At 49.5% G+C, this 22,843-nt stretch overlaps 2 protein-coding genes across 2 annotated transcripts in view; one reads left to right on the forward strand and one right to left on the reverse strand.

Moving 5' to 3' along the window:
- The window catches only part of LOC310668789 (putative helicase senataxin), a gene marked incomplete at its 3' end in the record, with an annotated part of 486,105 nt that overhangs the window by 282,715 nt on the left and 180,547 nt on the right, over positions 1-22,843 (forward strand). The gene's annotated exons all lie outside the window — the stretch shown is intronic.
- The window catches only part of LOC310668848 (uncharacterized protein), a 111,547-nt gene that overhangs the window by 11,176 nt on the left and 77,528 nt on the right, over positions 1-22,843 (reverse strand). The window contains exon 3 of the mRNA XM_083422198.1: positions 1,918-2,642. The gene's annotated coding sequence lies outside the window, so the exon portion shown is untranslated. The remainder of the gene's footprint in view (positions 1-1,917; positions 2,643-22,843) is intronic.

Here is a 22,843-nt window from a genome sequence, read left to right on the forward strand (position 1 = left end):
AGTTTTTGTAGCAGAAATTAGGATCATAGAATAGTATCATAGAATCATAGAGTTGGAAGAGACCACAAGGGCCATTGAGTCCAACCCCCTGCCAAGCAGGAAACACCATCAGAGCACTCCTGACATATGGTTGTCAAGCCTCTGCTTAAAGACCTCCAAAGAAGGAGACTCCACCACACTCCTTGGCAGCAAATTCCACTGTCGAACAGCTCTTACTGTCAGGAAGTTCTTCCTAATGTTTAGGTGGAATCTTCTTTCTTGTAGTTTGGATCCATTGCTCCGTGTCCGCTTCTCTGGAGCAGCAGAAAACAACCTTTCTCCCTCCTCTATGTGACATCCTTTTATATATTTGAACATGGCTCTCAAGACAGGTGTCCCCCATCTTGTATTTGTGCCTCTCATTTTTTTTGCCGAAGTACAATACTTTACATTTCTCCCTGTTAAAGTTCATCTTGTTTGTTTTGGCCCAGTTCTCTAATCTGTCAAGGTCGTTTTGAAGTGTGATCCTGTCCTCTGGGGTGTTAGCCACCCCTCCCAGTTTGGTGTCATCTGCAAATTTGATCAGGATGCCCTTGAGTCCATCATCCAAGTCGTTGATAAAGATGTTGAATAAGACCGGGCCCAAGACAGAACCCTGTGGTACCCCACTAGTCACTCTTCTCCAGGATGAAGAGGAACCATTGATGAGCACCCTTTGGGTTCGGTCAGTCAGCCAGTTACAAATCCACTGAGTGGTAGCATAGTCAAGACCGCATTTTACCAGCTTCTTTACAAGAATATCATGGGGCACCTTGTCAAATGCCTTGCTGAAATCAAGGTAGACTACATCCACTGCGTTCCCTTCATCAGGCTTGTAATTCTGTCAAAAAACGAGATCAGGTTAGTCTGACATGACTTATTTTTCAGAAATCCATGCTGACTTTTGGTGATCACAGCATTCCTTTCTAGATGCTCACAGACTGTTTGCTTAATGATCTGCTCCAGAATCTTCCCTGGTATTGATGTCAGACTGACTGGGCGGTAATTGTTTGGGTCCTCTCTTTCCCCCTTTTTGAAAATAGGGACAACATTTGCCCTCCTCCAGTCTGCCGGGACTTCACCTGTTCTCCAGGAATTCTCAAAGATGACTGCCAGTGGTTCTGAGATCACATCTGCCAGTTCTTTTAATACTCTTGGATGCAGTTCATCTGGCCCTGGAGACTTGAATACATCTAAACTAGCCAAGTATTCTTGTACTATCTCCTTAGTTATTCTGGGCTGTGTTTTCTCTGCTGAATCATTTGCTCCAAATTCTTCAGGTCGGGCATTGTTTTCTTTATCGGAGAAGACTGAGGCAAAGAAGGCATTGAGGAGTTCAGCCCTTTCTGTGTCCCCTGTTTGCATTTCACCATCTTCCCCTCTGAGTGACCCCACTGTTTCTTTGTTCTTCCTTTTGCTACGAACATACCCATAAAAGCCTTTTTTGTTGCTTTTAACCTCTCTAGCAAGCCTGAGTTCATTCTGTGCTTTAGCTTTTCTGACTTTGTGTCTACAGGTGCTGGCTATTTGTTTGAATTCCTCTTTGGTGGTTTCCCCCCTTTTCCATTTTTTGTACACATCCTTTTTTAATCTTAACTCAGTTAAAAGTTCTTTAGACAGCCACCCTGGCTTCTTTAGGCACCTTCCATGTTTCCGTCTCATTGGTATTGCCTGAAGTTGTGCTTTTACTATCTCCCTCTTAACAAACTCCCAGCCATCATGAATTCCCTTTCCTTTTAGTACTACTGCCCATGGGATCTCACCCAGCACTTCCCTAAGTTTTATGAAGTCGGCTTTCTTAAAGTCAAGAAATTGAGTCCTAGTATGCTTGGCTGCTCCTTTTGGCTGTATAGTAAACTTCAGAAGAGCATGATCACTCGTGCCTAATGATCCTTCCACTTCTACCCCACTAACCAGGTCATCAACATTGGTTAGGACCAGATCTAAAATGGCTGTTCCTCTTGTTGCTTCTCCCACTTTCTGGACAATGAAGTTGTCTGCAAGGCCAGTGAGGAATCTGTTTGACCTTATGCTCTTGGCTGAGTTTGACATCCAACAAATATCCGGGTAATTGAAGTCCCCCATTACTACTATCTCCCTTCCTTTTGCATGCTTGGCCATCTGTTCCAGGAAGGCATCATCCATGTCCTCCGTTTGGCTTGGGGATCTATAGTAAACTCCCACAATGAGGTCACTGTTATTCTTCTCTCCCTTAATTTTGACCCAAATGCTCTCACTTTGGCTTTGAGGTTCTAAATCTTGGATCTCTTCACAGGTATACACATCCCTGACATATAACGCCACTCCTCCTCCTTTCTTGTCTGGTCTGTTTCTCTGAAATAGATTGTATCCCTCCATTTTTACATTCCAATCATGGGACTTATCCCAACAGGTTTCAGTGATGCCTATTATGTCATATTTAGTTTGCTGTACCAAGAGCTCAGGCTCATCTTGTTTATTTCCCATGCTTTGCGCATTAGTGTACAGACATTGAAGTCCATTAATCATTCCCCCGTGTCTCTTATTTAAGGATTTTTTCCTCCCACCACTAGGTCTGCGTGCTGTTTGCTCCATTTGGTCTATGACATTTGGATGATCATCTTCATCAATTGATAGACTCCTACCTTCAGGAGCACTGTCTCCCTCCCCCACATTAGTCAGTTTAAAGCCCTCCTGATGAGGTTTCTGAGATTTTTGGCAAAAACATTCCTCCTAACTGTTGTGAGGTGCAGCCCATCGCCAAGTGCCTTTATAAACATTCAGCTTCTCAATTAGAACTCCATCACGAAACTTTCAGGTGTAGCTGTTGGAGGTGGAGGGCAGAGAAGGTGCTAGTCCTTACTTCCTCCTCCCAGCCCCATTATCACTTGCCCAATGGGCTGAATTTCAGGGCATTTGTATGTAAAGGGCAAGCTTGTTCTTTACTTGTTTAGACTATTTAAACTTGGGAACAGATATTTGGCTCCGTGACCAAAATGACCAAAAGGGTCAGCTTCTAGAGGACTGGAAAGATGATGGTTGTACTTCCCCTATCCTCAGCCCTAACTCCGTTGAGTATTTTTTTGTTATGAGACTGAGCGTTTGGGGCTGATGTTGTAGCATTCTTGTCTGGTGGCTTGATGGAAAAACAGAAAAGTGACCCTCATCTAACTCTCCAATGCCCTTCAACAAGAATGCTGTAGGAAATATTGCCAAGCCCAAAGGGAGGCAAGCATTTGCTTCAGTTCACCCTGTTAATGGGGGAGCAAAAGCTATGTGTGTGTCATTCTCAATCAGTCTGCTTTCAGGACTGATTTTAGAACCCTCTTGCATCAGGCCACATGGTCACTGGAGGTGGCCCCATCATGCAGAATTGACTATCCACACAGGGACCATCTTTTTTTCTTTTATTCTTATACTGGATTTTAAGTTACAGTAACTTCTTTTAAAGCAGCTGTCAGTATATCACACTGTATTCCACTTGCCTTCCAAAGGAACACGTGGCTCTTCCCATGTAGTGGGTTAGGTTGAGACTGCTGATCCAAAGTGATCAGTAATTTTTACGGTTGTCAGGGGTTCAGGAGCAGAGGCACAGGAGAGGGAGGAAATGGAGAGCGAGGGGGAGGAGTCCGAAGGAAATGTCAGCGATGACAGCGGTCCGAGGTCTCTGAGTCTTTCCAATGAATCGGAGGATTCACAAAAGGGGGCTTCCATGGTCAGGGCAAGGGGAGTGCCCAGGGGGGCACTTCAGGAAGAAGGGGCCAAAGGAGACTCAGAGAGCAGCAGTTGGAAATCCGGACCAGCGTCCACACCAGAGTGCAGTAGGGGGGAGGAGTCCCAGGCATCGGGATCAGGCGGCGCGCTACCAGCGGGAGAACAGGAGGCAGTATTGACCACGCCTCCGTCAGGGAGCGAGGAAACGGTCAAGAGGAAGGTTAAACGCGCGCGCGCGCCAAGTTCAAATATACAGGAGGGCAGCACAGTTGGCAGCCCGGGTAGGGAGCCAGGTCCTAAAGCCCGCCGAAGAGAGCGGGAGGAGTCAGGGGGGTCAACGTCTGCGTCGGAAGAGTCCAGGAAGGAGGAGACCCCGGGGGGTAGCAGGACCCAGAGGAGAAAGGAGAGAAGGAAGAGGTGAAGTAAGATTAGAGTCTTAAACTGGTGTACAGGGGATGGAGATTCAGACGGAGCTTCGCCGGTCTAGACCCTAGACGTAGAGCTGGGGCGCTGAGGCTTGGAAATGGAAACTATACTTCAATAAAGACTTTGATACATTACTACCGGCTAGCGTTGGTCCTCTGTGAGCTGGGACCAGGAGCCAGCTCTGACAGTAAGCTCCGTCTCACTAAAAGCTTTGGCACCAAGAACCTCGCAACGTGAGTCGACGCAGCGAGGGCAGAGGAGTGGTGCTTCGAGAGCTCACACAAATCAGGCAAGATGACTGCAGAACAGCAACTGACAGAACTGCGAAATGCAGTGACTCAACTCAACGCGGAGGTACTGGCCTCTAAGAAGAGGGAAGAGGAAATGGATGCCGCCTGCAGAGATCTCCGAGCCAGGTTGGAAATGCTTTCTACACTGGGGCAACCGGGACCCAAGTCAGAGGGCATTGGACTGGGGAGAAGGGGAGACAGCCTGGTATCTCATTTCGACGGGAGTTTACAGCAGTACCCCAACTTCCGAGCAGACCTGCTGTTTGCGCTGGATCTGCTAGAAAAAGACTTTAGAGATGAGCGAGAGAAAGTGGGGTTTATCTTGTCCCATTTGCATGGGGAGGCCAAAACGTGGCTGAGGAATTTATGGAGAGATAATGATCCGGCGCTCCAAGATGCGAAGGCTTTCATTAAAGCGATGGATTCGTGTTTTTTATCAAAGATAGACATCGATATTGCCAGAAGAGACATACACGGGCTTAAACAAGGCAGAGCCAGTGTGAGGCAGTACCATGCACGCTTTTTTGGCTTAGTCCATGCGCTGGGATGGGAGAAAGATTCTGCTCCAGTGAGAGACCTCTTTTGGGAAGGCTTGAATGCAGATGTGAAAGCTGAGATTGCAAGGGGGGAGAGACCAAAGAACACTCAGCAAGTGGTCCAGAGGGCGCTGGAAATTGGGGTGCGTCTGGAAGAACGTCCTTGGTACAGAGAAGAAGGACGTTGGGGACGGGCGCCAGCCAGAGCACCTCCCCTCTCTCCCAAAGATGCAGCGCGTGCGCAATCCACACCCTCGCAGGGAGGGGGAGAAGAACCGATGGAGATTGGAGGTGCTAGGGCTCAGTCAGCTACCAGAGCCCTAACACCGGGAGCAGTCAAAACGAAGCCTCCTAGAGGGAACAGGAAGTGCTACATCTGCGACAGTGCTCAGCACATGGCGAAAGAGTGTCCCCAGAGGCTCCATAAGCACACTGCAGCCTCTGCAACAGTCACAGACGCAACACAACAAAGAGCACCACAGCAGGGAAACGACGGAGTCTGGCTGGAGGAAGAGGCACTGGGGTCCAGCCAGACAAGTCAATGAAGCAATCCCCAGCAATTTTGCAGCCCACAGACCCCCTCCCGCCCAAACCAGTGGTGCAGCTTACAGCGTCACTCCAAATGCCCAATGGACTCATGATAGAAGTCCCAATCACCATTGACTCTGGTAGTAACGCAGACTTTATAGGACTGGATTTTATTCAACAGCACAACATAGCACTACTGCCAGCCACGCTGCCTCTACAGGTTGTCACGGTGGATGGCAGGGAATTGCTGGGGGGGCAAGTGGTGCAGCAAACGCCTCCCATGGTGATGCAAATTGGGAATCACCGAGAAGTCATCAGCTTCAATGTCACCCGCTTGTCGGACACGCCTGTAGTATTGGGCATGAGTTGGCTGCACAGGCACAGCCCAGCTTTGGCGTGGTACCAGCGCCAACTGACCTTCGGTTCCTCTTACTGTGCGGAACATTGCATCCTGCCTAGCCCGGAAGGGGAAGAGGATGACCAGCAGCTACAATTAGGTACGCTGCAAGCAGTGCCACTCAAGTATGCAGCGTTTTTGGAGGTTTTCTGCGAGAAAGAAGCGGACAAGCTGCCTCCCCACAGGCCCTATGACTGCAAGATTGACCTCCTGCCAGGGGCGACGCTGCCAACCGGGAAGCTGTATTCCATGTCTGAAGACGAGCTGCAAGAACTCAGGGAGTTCATAGACCTCAACTTGAAACGCGGCTTCATCCGGGAGTCGAAGGCAGTGGGGGGCAGTCCTGTATTCTTTGTGAAGAAGAAAGACACGCCCCAAAAGAGGCTTGTAGTGGACTTCAGGATCTTAAATTCCAAGACCAAGCCCACGGCCTTTCCTATGCCCAAAATAGACGACCTGCTCGCAACGGTAAGGAAAGGACGCGTATTCACGAAGTTGGACCTGCGAGGGGCGTACAACCTGATTCGCATACGGGAGGGCGACGAATGGAAGACTGCCATGTTCACGCCCCTGGGCACCTATGAATACAGAGTCATGCCTTTTGGATTACAAAATGGCTCTCACTGTTTTCAAGCCTTCATGCATCACGTACTGGCGGGTCTCCTCTACAAGAAGTGCGTCTGTTTCCTGGACGACATCCTGATATTCTCGGAATCAGAGGAGACCCACGAGGGAGACGTCAAGGAAGTTCTGCAGAGACTGCAGGAGCATAGGCTGTACGCCAAGCTGGAAAAGTGCCAGTTCGACAGGAAGGAGGTAGATTTCCTGGGCTACAAGTTGTCGGACAAGGGGCTCGCCATGGACAGCGCCAAGGTTCGCGCAGTGTTGGACTGGAAGAGCCCGCGCAACCGGAAGGAGGTCCAGCGGTTTGTGGGTTTCGCCAACTTTTACCGCAAGTTCATCAAGGGGTTCGCGATGCAGACAGCGGCCATTACAGACACGCTCAGCTCCAAGAAGAAGAAGTTCATCTGGACGGAGCAAGCGGAGCAGTCCTTTCAGAACCTCAAGCGCCTCTTCTCCTCCGAAGAGCAGCTACTGCACGTGAATCCCGGCAGACCAATGAGAGTTGAAACGGACGCCTCAGACAGAGCCGTGGGAGCTGTACTGTTGCAGCAGGACCCGCAAGGGGACTGGAGACCGTGCGCCTTCTACTCTCGAAAGCTCAGCAAGTCAGAGCAGAACTACACCATCTGGGACAGGGAGTTGCTGGCCATTCATGCAGCATTCAAGGCGTGGCGGCACTTCCTCATCGGAGCCAAACACACAGTGCAGGTTTGCACGGACCATAAGAACCTGGAGTACTGGCGCACGGCAAGGTTCCTGAACCAGCGGCACATACGATGGGCGGAGTTCTTTGCAGATTTCGACTTCCGGATAGAGTACATCCCAGGCGACAACAACATCATGGCAGATGCACTGTCCAGAAAGCCGCAATACCTTGAAGAGGCGGCTCCAGCAGCGGCCAAGCACATTTTCGCACCGGAAGCGTGGGCGTGCGCTTCAGCAACCGTGGACCTGGAAGCTGTCCGTCGAGCGCTGCAGGAAGACCCCTTTGCACAAGCCAAGATGGAGGAGGTGCACAAGGGCACGGCGAAGGACAACGAGTTCCAGATACGCGACGGATTGCTCATCCGCAGAGGGGCCCTCTACGTACCGGGAGACGACCTCCGTGCGAAAGTATTGCAGCAGTTGCACGACGCACCCACCGCCGGGCACTTTGGCAAAGAGAAGACGGCAGAATTAGTAGCCAGAGATTTTTGGTGGCCCAAGATGCGGGTGGAAGTCGCGGAGTACGTCTCGAGGTGCGACACCTGCCAAAGGGCCAAGTCAGTGCACAAACCTCCGGCGGGACTGCTCGAACCGCTGCAGACCCCGAGTGAACCGTGGGAGAGGGTGGCCCTGGACTTTGTCACGGATTTACCCAGCTCGAGGGGCAAGACGGCAGTGCTAGTGGTGGTGGACATGTTCACCAAAATGGCCCACTTCATTCCGTGCGCGAAGGTGGCCACGGCGGAACAGACCGCCAAACTGTTCATAGACCACGTCTTCAGGGTGCACGGTCTGCCACGGTCTATCTTGTCCGACCGGGGGCGGCAGTTCATCTCGAACTTCTGGCAGAAGCTGATGGGTTTCCTGAACGTCAAGATCAACCTAGCGTCGGCGAGACACCCGCAGACCAACGGGCAAGCGGAGCGCGTCAATGCCATCATGCAGCAGTACCTGAGATGCTATGCAAATCAGCAGCCGGCAACATGGGTGGACTACCTGCCGCTAGCTGAGTTCGCCTACAACAACACGAAGCACGTGTCCACGGGGGTGACACCATTCTTCGCCAACAACGGGAGGCATCCCAGAACCTTCCCGGGATTAGAGAGACTGGGGGAGGGGGAGCCACAGGCAGCGGAAGTCTTAGCGTCAGAATTGCAGGAAGTTCATGAACAGCTTCGGAGGCAGTTAGAACTAGCAAAGCACGCATACAAACTGCAGGCTGACAAGCACAGAAGGGTTGGGGAGGACATACAGGTGGGAGACTGGGTTTGGTTAGCAGCCCAGGCAGTGCCGACCAGATCGTTAGCGAAGAAGAAACTCGGACATAAGCAGCTAGGACCTTACCAAGTCGAGGCACGGATCAATCCAGTGGCCTTCCGGTTGACACTTCCGGAGGGATCCAGAATGCACCCAGTGTTCCATAGGTCAGTGCTCACGCCCTACAAAGCACCTCACAGATTTCAGGCCCAGGGCACGGCACCGGACCCGTATAGGGAGACGCCCACAAGGAGGGGGTCGCCAAGAGGGGAACCCATCAATCAGGTCACAGAGATTTTAGACTCGAGATGGGGGGAAGAGGGAGTAGAATATTTTCTCGCCAGCGAAGGTACCCCGGCCAGCGCCAACCGTTGGGTGCCGGACTATGCCTTGGACGAGCCTCTTCTCAAGGAAGAGTTTCACGCCTTGTTCCCGCACAGGCCCATGCCAGCCGAGTATTTCGACGACTGGCTTTTCACACCCACGCTTTCAGCCAGCACGTTCCAGGGGTTCACCTCGGACGGAGAACCGGCACCAGACACACGTTCCCAGGAGGGATCGCCCTCGGGGTTTGCCTCAGACCGCTCTTTTTGGTGGGACGATCGACCAGAGGAGCGGTGGAGCAGGAAGTGGCTGGGGGGTCCTTGGCAGGCAACGGCCCCAGAGGTGACCGGGGGAGGGATGGACATGGACGTGCTGGGGGAGGACTTTGGGTTCGAGCACGGCGGCACAGAGATGGAAGCAGAGGAAATCGAGGTCGGCGAGAGCACGGAGGACGAGCCGGACTTATCCGGCTGGATGCACGCCACGGGGGACGAACTGTATCCGGCATTCACCCCCACAACGACGGAGCACCCAGCACCCACACCTGAAGGAGGGGAGGGGGGAAGGGGGGGCTTCGAGGGGGGGATGGATGTCAGGGGTTCAGGAGCAGAGGCACAGGAGAGGGAGGAAATGGAGAGCGAGGGGGAGGAGTCCGAAGGAAATGTCAGCGATGACAGCGGTCCGAGGTCTCTGAGTCTTTCCAGTGAATCGGAGGATTCACAGAAGGGGGCTCCCATGGTCGGGGCAAGGGGAGTGCCCGGGGGGCACTTCAGGAAGAAGGGGCCAAAGGAGACTCAGAGAGCAGCAGTTGGAAATCCGGACCAGCGTCCACACCAGAGTGCAGTAGGGGGGAGGAGTCCCAGGCATCGGGATCAGGCGGCGCGCTACCAGCGGGAGAACAGGAGGCAGTATTGACCACGCCTCCGTCAGGGAGCGAGGAAACGGTCAAGAGGAAGGTTAAACGCGCGCGCGCCAAGTTCAAATATACAGGAGGGCAGCACAGTTGGCAGCCCGGGTAGGGAGCCAGGTCCTAAAGCCCGCCGAAGAGAGCGGGAGGAGTCAGGGGGGTCAACGTCTGCGTCGGAAGAGTCCAGGAAGGAGGAGACCCCGGGGGGTAGCAGGACCCAGAGGAGAAAGGCGAGAAGGAAGAGGTGGAGTAAGATTAGAGTCTTAAACTGGTGTACAGGGGGTGGAGATTCAGACGGAGCTTCGCCGGTCTAGACCCTAGACGTAGAGCTGGGGCGCTGAGGCTTGGAAATGGAAACTATACTTCAATAAAGACTTTGATACATTACTACCGGCTAGCGTTGGTCCTCTGTGAGCTGGGACCAGGAGCCAGCTCTGACAACGGTAATTACAATCCTGCTTTCCCTTTTACCAGCTTACCTTGACTTCAATAAGGCCTTTGAAAAGGTCCCCCGTGATATTATTGCAAAAAAGCTAGTAAAATGTGGGCTAGACAAAGCTACTGTTAGCTGGATTTGTAATTGGTTGACGGACTGAACCCAAAGAGTGCTCATCAGTGGCTCATCTTCATCCTGGAAAGAAATGACTAGTGGGGTTCCACAAGGTTCTGTCCTGGGCCTGGTATTCAATATTTTTATAAATGATTTGGATGATGGAATAGAGGGCATGCTAATCAAATTTGCAGATGACACCAAACTGGGAGGGGTTGCTAATACCCCAGAGGACAGGGTCAGAATTCAAAATGACCTGAATAGCCTAGAGAGCTGGGCCAAAACCAACAAAATGGAGTTCAATGGGAAGAAATGTAAGGTACTACACCTGGGTAGAAAAAATGAAATGCACAGGCGGGGGACACTTGGCTTGACAACAGTACCTGTGAAAGGGATCTGGGAGTCTTAGTCGACCACAAGCTGAACATGAGTCCACAGTGTGATGTGGCAGCTAAGAAAGCCAATGCGATTCTGGGCTGCATCAATAGGATTATAGTGTCTAGATCAAACGAAGGAATGCTACCATTCTATTCTGGTTGGTCAGACCCCACCTGTAATACTGTGTCCAGTTCTGGGCACCACAGTTGAAGAAGGATATTGTCAAGCTGGAGCATGTCCAGAGGAGGGTGACCAAAATGTAAAAGGTCTGGAATCCAAGCCCTATGAGGAGAGACTTAGGGAGCTGGTTTTATTTAGTCTAGAGAAGAGAAGATTGTGGTTCGAGGGCCCGACCCCCATGAGGTGGAAATGAATAGACAAGGACACGAGATATATGGTTTATGGGCAAAGAAAAGGCCACAACTTTATTGGTTACCACAGTGAAAAGGTATTGGCTTAGGCATTGGATGACCACAGCAGAGGGGTTGATTCACCAGTAGATGGAGCCTGTTGATGCCGATCCAACTATAGGCTCACCCATGATGTCACCGGGGGTCGTGCCATGGCCTCCCGCCAAGCAGGCATCGGACAGAATACACGACCGCCAGATTCCTTTAACGGAATACCCAAAATTGAAGGCATAGGCGATGGCCACACCTAGCCTTCCCACACAGCGCAACACCCAAATCCAATGCCTAACCGCCACCCGAGCCAAAGGCTCGCCGCCAATGCCCTCACAGCTGCAACCAATCCCTAACGCTCCTGATAACGCTGTCCAACCATAAATCATTCCCTTGATCCGTGAGGTGAACCCCGTCATCCCGGTATAAGGCCTTATCACCAATCCGGATGCGGTCATGAACAATAACCTGGCCATGCAATCAGCGCACCCAACGGGACACGGCCTGATTCAAGACTTTTCTGGTTCTCTCAATGGCCATACAGTTCTGCGCACCACGCCAGACAGTTCTTTTCAAAAGGGAGGACCAGAACACCGTTGTTCTGGGGCACGAGGCCGCAAGTTCATCAAGGTCAGCTCTAATGTCCCAAGACAAGTCCACACTTTTCCTGCTCACGAGATCATTCTCTCCCAATTGAATGATAAGGACGTCAGGAGGGCCAAATGCAGCCACCTTCGCCCTCAGCAACGGCATGAGCTCCTCCCAAAGCATGCCTCTTCTGGCGAACCAATACACGCGAACTCCCGGATGTAAACCCAGATTGGGGGTAAGGCCCCGGCTGGAAGCCCTGTGGCGGGCCCAATGGACAATGCTGTGCCCGCAAATCCACACGTTCTTCTTGAGAGAGACTAAGAATAAAGAAGAAAAGAAGGGTAAGTGAGAACGCGGAAGTGGACACAATTTAACGAATATAGATTTTATAAGCATCAGACTTCCATCGGCCCATATCCTTGATCCTATCAGCTTGGCAGGCCCAAACACGCGGCCGTTGTAGCAGCGCCAATCCTGAATGAATGCACTGCATAATCCCTGGAGGGTAGACCACAAGCGTCAATGGTCCTGCGGAGCACCCTTGAGAACTGGTGTCTTAACAGAGGAGATCCGTCCTCGTGGACCAGAAGTGGACCTGGTGGGCGAAGGCGGAGGAAGCGCCTGGTATCCTTGATCGGGCATGGTCCGGGCTCCGCAGACGGCGTAAGTTTTACTAGGACCCCCCTGCCCGCCTGATCCGTTTTTGACTGGCGTATCCGCACTGTCATGCACGCTTCAGACAGGTGCACATCCTCTATAAGGAGCCCATGCGTTGAACCGTTTGCAGTAGCCTCGGCCACCACCTCTCCCACGCGCAGGGCGCCGAAGAAGGCGATGGCGTAGGCCGCCGAAAAGAGTCGAGCCTCGAACCTGGAGAAGCAAACGGACCTAAGCTTTTCACGTATCTGGGAGAGAAGTCCAAAAGAAATAGGTTTACGGCCCCCCACTCGGGAAGGTTTCAGCCTACCCCAACCCTCTATCGCTCTGCGTATTAAGAAGTCGCTGCAAGGGTCAGAGGCAAACGTGGCTTTGGCGAAAAAGCTGATGGCGGCTGTATGTATTTTTAAAGTTTTGGGGGCTCGCCCCAAGTCGTCAAGATGGGCTAGGTATTGTAAAACATCATCAGTGGTAGGTGGCACACTAGAGGAGAGCCCTGATACCCCGGCCCTGAAGCCCAGGAAATCACACCAGGCCTTCTTGTACAACCTAAGAGTGGAAGGTGCAACAGACGCTAATACTCCCTTGATCACTTTGCGTCTCCAGCGCTCCACAGGTGCTCCGGAAAGGGTTCGGGCAACAGTCGTGCTCCAGGCACTAGCGACCGGAAGCGAGATATCTGAAAGCGAGACAAGGCATCGGCAATATTATTATCTACTCCTGGGACAAATTTAGCCGAAAAGATTATATTGTACTCAAGGCACCGGAGGACGAACGACCACAGGAGGGCAGAGACCCTAGCCAATTTTGATGACTGCCTTGCCAGGATTTTTACCACCGCCTGGTTGTCGGATCTGAAGCACACCCGGCAATTTCGGAACTCCTCTGTCCAGATGTGTACCGCTACCGCTATAGGAAAGAACTCGAGAAAAGTGAGGTCACGTGTGATGGTGCCGCCTTGCCAACTCGCTGGCCAACGCTGGGCACACCAGCGTCCCCGGAAATACATGCCAAAGCCAAGCGATCCTGCCGCATCGGATTGAACCTGGAAGTCTGAAGAAAGATTGATAACATCCTGCCACAGAGAGACCCCGTTATAGCGATCTAGGAAGGTTACCCAGACCTCCAGGTCAGACTTTACAGACTTGGGAAGCCGGACCCTGTGATGTGGGTGCCTAAGGCCTGCTGCAAGCCTGGCCAGCCGGGCGCAGAAGGGGCGACCAGGGGAAACCACCCTACATGCGAAGTTGAAATGACCCAAAAGGGACTGAATCTGTTTAAGTGTGATCTTTCTTAGAGTAAGAGTAGATTGTATCAACCCCTTGAGGCTGTCGATTTTTTCCTTAGGTAAGCGAGAGGACTGGGCGATAGTGTCCAACTCGATACCTAGGTATGTGAGGCATGAAGCTGGGCCCTCCGTTTTTTCAGCCGCGAGGGGTACCCCCAGGTCTCGAGCTAAGATTGAGAAGGCATGGAGGAGTGAAGCGCATTCCCCTGACCCGGACCTGCCTACGAACAGAAAATCATCTAAATAGTGTGTAACCCCGTTGGAATTTGTCCTGAACCTTAAGGCCCAGTCCAGAAAGGTGCTAAATGACTCGAATGCAGAACAAGCAACCGAGCAGCCCATAGGCATGGCCCTGTCCACGTAATATTTTCCCTGAAATTTGAAACCCAATAACCAAAAATCTTTGGGGTGAACCGGCAGGAGGCGGAAAGCCGATTCTATATCACATTTTGCTAAAAGAGCCCCCTGCCCAAAACTCCTAATTAACTTAACTGCTTGGTCGAAGGTGGCATATTTTACTGTGCAAAACTCTGATGGAATGGCATCATTCACTGATCCACCCTTAGGATACGACAAGTTGTGAATGAGGTGAAATTCGCCAGGGGTCTTCTTGGGCACGATGCCCAACAGAGATATGTGCAGATTAGGGATGGGGGGGTCTCTCAAAGGGACCCGCAACCCGTCCCGCAGACACCTCCTTGGCAATCTTCCTCTCCGCAACTTCCAGTCTCTCCCTAACTGATTTCTGATTGGGGGAATCCTTGGCCAATAGTGGGCCCATCACTGGGATGCGAAACCCGTTGGAAAACCCCTCCCGAAGATATGACGACGACGCTCTGTCAGGGTAATGTGCAAGCAGGTCGCAAAGGGGGGCTAACTTAATGGGGGAAAATGCCAACTGCAATACAACCTCACCTTCCATTCCCTGCCCCGGGGGCTCCCCTGGGACTGGTATGATGGAACCCCCGGCCTCCACGAAAGGGCTGTTTACTCCCTCTAAAACAAGTTGCCACGGGGTGGGCCCCGGCGCACCTCTTGCATTCGTGGGAGTATTTGCATGCCGCCCTTTGGCATAGGCCCTTATTATACTCCCAACACACCTTGCGCCTGAAACCCCTCCTAGGGTCTGCCCTGGCCAAACGAAATGAGTCATTCTGCTTTTTCTCGACGTAAGGCCCCACCGCGATTGACCAAATACCATTTTCAATCTGGTCCCAGCGTGCAGTTGGGATCCTGGAAGCCTTTCTACGGAATTTTTTATCATAACTTATGGCGGCTGCCTCTCCCGAGAGGGCATACGCGGTACGGATATGGGAGAGGTATGCGACTAAATGAACCGCCCTCTTGGGATAAGCGGCAACTATTGTCCCCATAAAGGCCTGGAAGCCATCAAGCCAATTCTCAAAAGTCCTTGGCACAGAGGGGTATTTACTCTTTCTCTTCCCGTGAGAGGGCCTCTTCTCACCCCTACCTAACTCCTCCGCTGGAGGAACTAGCTTGAACATATCCACAAATTCACCGTTTAAGATTTTTGCATGCAATTTGGGTGAGAGGTGATCCCCGGGGATCACATCCGAAGTAGAGTAAGTGGAGGCAGCTGATTCCTTTACCAGGGCCCCATCCTTCCACTCCTTGGTACCCCCAAACTTCTTCCTGTGAGAATTAGCCCTCCTAGACATGGCCCAATCAGGGAGACCTGAAATCTCCTCCCCTTTACCCCAATATGATCTCAGAGACGCATCACTATCGTATTCAGAAGTGGAGCTACCTGTTTCATCATCGGTGTCATCCTTCCTAGACTTGCTCCTCCTGCAGGTGTGCTTCTTCTTTTCCCGCCTTTTCCCCGCTGGTTTTTCTTCAGGTAGCTCAACCGAAGTCTCCTCCGCGTCCTGCCGCTCATCCTCTTCCGTCGATGAAGTTGACTCGGGTTGCTGCACCCTAGGCCGTCTGACCTGAACCCGGTTGGAAGAACTAGACAAGGCAGCGTTATCAGCACGAGCAGACTTAGAGGACGCCTTACCTCTGCGTCCCCGAGACATGGCTGCCGCTGACTGTACCTTCGATCTGGTCCGCACGGGCTCTGTCCTGCCGATCGTGCCCGCCCTTGCCAGCTGTGTATCGCTAAAGAGGGCGGCCGAGGTGCTAGGAAGTTCATCATTGTGAGAGGATCTGGGACTCTCCGGAACAACTTGCATATCCGGGATGGCGTCGGGAGAAGAGGGGGGGCTGGGGTTCTCCTCCGGAAAGAGCTGCTCGTAGTCATCTATAAAAGACCTGAAAGCTTGGAGGAAATGAGAAATTGGTTTTTGATTACTGCTCTTCCCCTGCGGTCTCCCAGATGCCTTCTCTACACCGCTGCATGCGGCTTCGGACGCGCGCTTCCTTTTTGGGGCCATGGGAAGTGCGCCTCGCGACAGGTGGCTTCCTGTTATTATTGTTATTAACTTTGATTTATTTATTTGTTATTTATTATTATTTATTATTGTTGCTATTAAAGTAAAATCAATGTTTTTCTATCTATCTATCTATCTAAAATGTGTGTATATTAGTCAGTGTGTGTGAGCTATATAACTAAATATAAATGCATGTATGTTAACATGTGTATATGAGTGTTGTGTGTGTGTGTGTGTGTGTGTGTGCGTTGATTTATTTATTGATCAAATTAATTCTATTTAATTTTTTTTTATTATTACTTAATTATATTATTATTGTTAATATAAAATTACTCCTCCGCTTATTGTGCTGAAGGTCGAATTCCACTTGCCTGACTAAATAAATTAAATCGAAAAGATCCCCCACTAGTAATGTGAAATTGTGGAATAATCAAATGCGGATTAAAACGTCAGAATTATGGGGGGGGGGGGGGATACGATTACTGCAGGAGAATTCGTGCCACCAACCAGTCAAGCCCCCGATTTCCAGCGATCTCGCTGGGGCGCCGAAACAAACGAGAAAACCTGAGCGGAGCGTGGGGGGGTGGGGGAGGGTTGTTATTGGTTGAAATTTCCGCATGCTGGCCACGCAGCGCAATGCAGGAAGGAAGAGACTCACAAAATAATGCACGTAAAATTAGCTATAAGGGACCGATCGTCCTGCGCTGGAGGCCTGCTCGCCAATCAATGTTCTATTTGCCCCCGCCTAGCCACGTGGCCCTCCCAGAGATCGCCACAAAATCCTCAAATGAATTCGCCCGCTATTACAAAAATTCCCCAAATGACTTCGCCAGCTATTGCAAGAATTAGGTAAAGGCTACAAATTATCCCCACCAAGCAAGGTGATCGATTGGAAGAAGGCAACAAAATTTCCCCTCAAGCGGTCGATTGGAAGAAGGCAACAAAATTCCCCCCTCCAGCGAGGTGACGAAAGTCCAAAGAAAGGAAGGGGGGGGGTTGAGGTAGCGGAGGGGAGGCCTTCGGCTCGAACACTTAAACAAAGGCTGTCTGAGCACGTGGTAGAGAAAGGTGTTCAATGTTCCCGGGATCAGATGAAGCGTGCACGAGCACGTGGTAGGGAAAGGTGTTCAACGTTCCCAGGATCGGATGAAGCGTGCACGAAGTTGAGGAAGCCTTAACAAAGTAGCGTTAATGCAGCAGCGTCCTTTCCCCCACAAACAGACAAAAACCCAAAGGCCGAGGCACAAGGAGGGATGCCCCAGCCTACAGACAAAATGCCCCGACAAAACCAAGACGCAAGGAGAAGGTCCCAAAGCAGGCTAATTGCTCCACCCGACACTGGTACAGGAGAAGGTGATAAGTAAGGAGGCCGGGTAGCGCGCCTCTCGCAGCGCGCACCCTACGGCACGCGTGGGGGTGAGTACGCGGGCCAAAGAACAGCAAGCGCGAAGGTACCGGGCACGGGGAGGGCCCCCAACCAAAGCAGGCAATTGCTTTGCAATTTGGATGGAGGAGGTGACTCAAGCGCCCCGTGAATCCCCACAACACACGTGGCGGCGACTACGCAGCCACCGAAAGCGCTCGCACAAAGGTCGCACAAAGGTATAAATACGAGGTTGTAAAGACGGTAAAAAAGGCACGGGGGAAGGGTCCCGCCACCTCTCAAACAGTCGAGTAAGAACTCCCACACACGAGCTCACACACCTCACACACACTAACACGCTCGACCAGCCAAACGAAGGAACTCGAATAAAACCCGCGCCTGCGGCCGTTCCGCTTTGAAAGCTAGCTAAGCGTCAAGCGCAAAGCGCAAAGCCCAAAGGAAGAGCGAAGGCTAGGAACCTCCCCCAACCCGAATACTTCCCTGGCTTCACTGCAGTCGGCGAATGGTCTTGCTGTCTCTCAAAGTTCTTGACTCTCGAGGTGGCGACGAGGAAAGAGGCCGGGCAAGGGCCGGCGCCGAAAGATATAGGGATTTGGTCACACCCCCTACGGGGCGGCTCTGGTCCCGCCCCCTGGGCGTGGGGCGCCGGCCAGGTGAGTGGAAGGGCAGGGGCTATCGCCCCTGCATGGGCGGAGCTCGGGCTCCCGTCCACAACCACTCCCCTCCCTTCCAGGGAGGAGAGTCCTTAAGGAGTGACATGATAGCCATGTTTAAATATTTGAAGGGATACATGTCATGTTGAAGAGGGAGCAAGCTTGTTTTCTGCTGTTCTAGAGACTAGGATGCAGAATAATGGATTCAAACTATGGGAAAAGTGATTCCACCTAAACATTAAGAAGAACTTTCTGACAGTAAGGGCTGCTGGACAGTGGAATATGCCACCTCGGAGAGTGGTGGAGTCTCCTTCTCCTTCTTTTTATTATAATTAATTTTTATTCAATTTCCAATATGCATTCCATCCATATTTAACATCCACCTCTAACATATACATCTTTTAGACTTCTCTCAGCCTATCTGACAATTTTCCATATTATCACTATTACTCACATTTCTTAAATTTATATTGCACTTTAACAATCTTAATCTTATCATATCTTTCAAGCAACATTTCAGTCAATCATTTTCACAAAGCTTCTTGAAAGCCTACAAGCGTTAGTTGCTCCTCGCATACATTTTTGATATACTCTGTAAATTTATTCCAGTCCTCGGTGAATCTCTGATCGCGTTGGTTCCGGATTTTTCCCATCAATTTGTCCATTTCTGCATATTCCATCAGTTTCATTCTCCATTCTTCCCTAGTCGGCATTTCTTCCTGTTTCCATTTCTGGGCCATCAAAATTCTTGCTGCTGTCACTGCGTACCTAAATAATTCATTCTTTTTAATTTCATTCCCTAATATTCCTAATAGAAATGCTTCTGGTTTCTTAATAAAAGTATATTTCAACATTTTCTTCATCTCATTATAAATCATTTCCCAGAAACCTTTCACTTTCTTGCATTCCCACCACATATGATAAAATGTTCCCTCTTTTTCCTGACATTTCCAACATTTATTACTGAGTTTATACATCTTACCAAGTTTCACTGGTGTTACATACCATCTATACATCATTTTCATTACAATTTCTTTTATTGTGGTGCATGCAAAAATAAAAACAATCTTATCTTCATAATAGTCTTACATTAACTTGTTTCTCTGACTCCCCAAATCTCCCTTCCCTGTATTCCAAATCATACAATTAAACAACAAATCCCTTCCCTCTGTCATATTTAAACTCTTTTCTTAATTTAAGTATCTTAATTTAGTTTGTTCAATGCTTAAAACTTGAAATATTGAGTATTCTAATCTTTAAAGTTTTAAACCAATAACCTTATACATTCAATCTGATATTGTTCTAACATTCATTAATCTTGTAGTGTTTCTGTAAATATTCTTTAAACTTCCTCCAGTCTTCTTTCACCGTCTCTTCTCCCTGGTCTCTGATTCTGCCAGTCATTTCTGCGGATTCCATATAATCGATGACTTTCATCTGCCATTCTTCCAGCGTGGGTAATTCTTGTGTCTTCCAATACTTTGCGATGAGTATTCTTGCTGCTGTTGTGGCGTACATAAAGAATATCCTATCCTTCATGCGTACCTCTTGGTTGACCATGCCCAGGAGGAAGGCCTCCGGTTTCTTCGGGAATGTGTATTTAAACACTTTCTTCAGTTCATTATAAATCATCTCCCAAAAGGTCTTAATCCTTGGGCATATCCACCAAAGGTGGAAAAAGGTACCTTCAGTTTCTTTACATTTCCAACATTTGTTATCGGGCATATGATAAATTTTTGCTAGTTTGACTGGTGTTATGTACCATCTATATATCATTTTCATAATATTTTCTCTTAGGGCATTACATGCCGTAAACTTTACACCAGTGGTCCATAACCGTTCCCAGTCAGCTAGCATTATGTTATGACCAACATCTTGTGCCCATTTAATCATTGCTGATTTCACTTCCTCATCCTGTGTATTCCATTTCAGCAGCAGGTTATACATTCTTGACAATATCTTAGTTTTGGGTTCTAGCAATTCTGTTTCCAATTTTGATTTTTCCACCTGGAAGCCAATTTTTCTGTCCAATTTAGAATAGAATAGAATAGAATAGAAATTTATTGTCATTGTCCGTATATACACAGTATACACAACAACGAAAATCAAACACCCACCCAAAGACCGGCTTCACATACACATTTGCACATACCTCCAACACTCTCATCCCATTCAGACATAATCTATAAAACATACATAATCCAGAATATAACATGACCTATTAAAAGCATAACATGACCTAAACCCTATCTCATTCCTTCCTACTCCCTGCTTGCTATTTCTTACAACTGGCCCTGAGATCATTATTTAGTGCAATCAGAGCTCTTGGATAGAAACTATTCAGAAGACGTGTGGTTCGTGTTTTCATTGTCCTATATCTTCTGCCCGAAGGCAACAGTTCAAAGAAGTTGTGAGCAGGATGGGTGGGATCTCTCAGGATATTGTGTGACTTCTTCAAAGTGCGAGACGTGAAGATCTCATCCAGGGTTGGTAGCTGGAGCCCTATAACATTCTGAGCGATTTTTATTATTCTCAGTAAAGCTTTTTTATCCGTTTCAGAGCTGCTTCCATACCACGATAATATACTATAGGTTAAGACACTCTCAATGGTACTGTGATAATAGGACAGGAGTAGGTGCTGAGATAGATTCAGTCCCCTGAGCATTCTCAGGAAATACAACCTCCCCTGCACCTTCCTCACAACCATGTTAATATTTGCAGTCCATGAGAGGTCCTCAGAGATATAAATGCCCAGGTATTTAAAACTACCAACCCTCTCCACCTCCTCGCCATTTATGTGCAATGGTAAAAATACACTTTTCTTTCTCCTAAAATCAACTATGAGTTCTTTGTTTTTTTTGGTGTTAAGCATAAGATTGTTTTCTTTACACCATTGAATTAACCCCTGTACTTCTTTCCTATAAGCAGTCTCATCGTTCTCACTAATGAGCCCCACCACTGTTGTATCATCCGCAAATTTGATGATTGTGTTGGACTTATACAGTGGGGTACAATCGGATGTGTACAGGGAATAGAGAAAGGGACTTAGCACACATCCCTGAGGAGCTCCTGTGCCTAATACTAGAGTAGAAGAATAGTAAGGTCCCATTCTCACTGTCTGCGGCCTGTCAGTCAGGAAATTCCTTACCCACAGACAGATCTTCTGATGTATACCCAAATTGATCATTTTAAGAAATAACCTGTCTGGCAAGATTGTATTGAAGGCAGAACTGTAGTCCACAAACAACAGCCTTGCGTAGGTTCCCTGTCGTTCTAAATGACTCAGTACAGTGTGGACAACGATGGAAATAGCATCATCAGTAGATCTATTTCTCCTGTATGCAAACTGGAACGGGTCTAGAGTGGATGGAAGACCAGCCTTAATATGATCTAGCACCAGTCTCTCGAAACATTTCATAACGACAGATGTTAAGGCTATTGGTCTATAGTCATTGAGAGATACCACCACTGACTGCTTGGGGACTGGCACTATAACGGATGTCTTCAGACAGGTAGGGACAGAACCCTGCGACAGGGATAGATTAAAAATGTCCGTAAATACACCAGCTAATTCTGCAGCGCAGTCCCTAATTACCCGTCCCGTGATTCCATCCGGTCCAGCTGCCTTCCTAATGTTAATGCACCGAAAGGCACGTTGTACATCAGAGGTTCGTAGTAAAAATGGTTGTCTATCAGTAGTAGCTTCTGATGATGTGCTGGTAGCCAATGCTGTAGTGTCAGTAGTTCCAGTTCCCACCTCCAAGCGACTAAAAAATTGATTCAGTTGATCAGCTAAGTGCGCACTGCTGCTAGCCAGTTCGTTTTTAATATTTTGCCCTGTAATTTGTCGCAGGCCTTGCCATACTCGACGAGGGTCGGAGCTCTCAAAATGTTTTTCGATCCTCCGGCAGTACATAGCTTTGGCGTTCTTAATGCCCTTTTTCAATTTGGCTCTGGCTTCTCTATACTGTTGCGCATCACCAGAATGAAAAGCAGCATTTCTTGCCTTTAACAGCAAATACACATCCCTGTTTAGCCAGGGCTTGTTGTTAGGGAACACCCGTATTTGTTTGGTGGTAGTGACGACATCGATGCAGCTTTTAACGTAGAACAGTACTGTTGAAGCATATGTGTCCACATTATTCCCCACAAAAAGCGACCACTCGGTGCTCCGAAAACAATCTTGAAGTTGTTCAGATGCACCTACTGGCCACACTCGTATCTCTCTAATTGATGGTCTAATTCTACGTACGAGAGGTCTATATGATGGTATCATAAGTAGGGATATGTGGTCTGACTGCCCCAAATTGGGCAAGGGCTTGGTCTTGTATCCATGCATGATGTTACTATATACTCGGTCCAGGTTATTTCCCCCCCTAGTGGGACAATCAACATACTGGTGGAACTTAGGAAGCACAGTCCTTAAATCGGCTTGGTTAAAATCACCAGCAACCACAAATGCTCCATCCGGGTGGGCCCGCTGCTGTTTGCTAATAGCAGCTAGCAGGTGGCCCATAGCTGTAGTAGTGTTTGCATCGGGAGGTATATACACCGCTGTTATTATAACAACATTAAACTCACGTGGCAAATAGAAAGGGCGGCACTTCACCACTAGGTACTCCAAATCAGGAGAGCAATGCGTGTCCATTTGTTTAATGTCCGAACTCCAGTTGTTATTTATATAAACACAAATTCCTCCTCCTCTGCTCTTCCCGGATTCGGCGGTTCTATCCGCTCTAATTACTGAGCGTCCTTCTAGCTGCAGAAGCCCCTGTGGAAAGGAGGGGTCCAGCCATGTCTCTAAGAGGACCATGACACAGCAGTCCCGGATGCTTTTCTGCCG

Source organism: Podarcis tiliguerta (assembly GCF_965153285.1).
Source record: "Podarcis tiliguerta genome assembly, chromosome: W".
Lineage (NCBI taxonomy): Eukaryota > Metazoa > Chordata > Lepidosauria > Squamata > Lacertidae > Podarcis > Podarcis tiliguerta.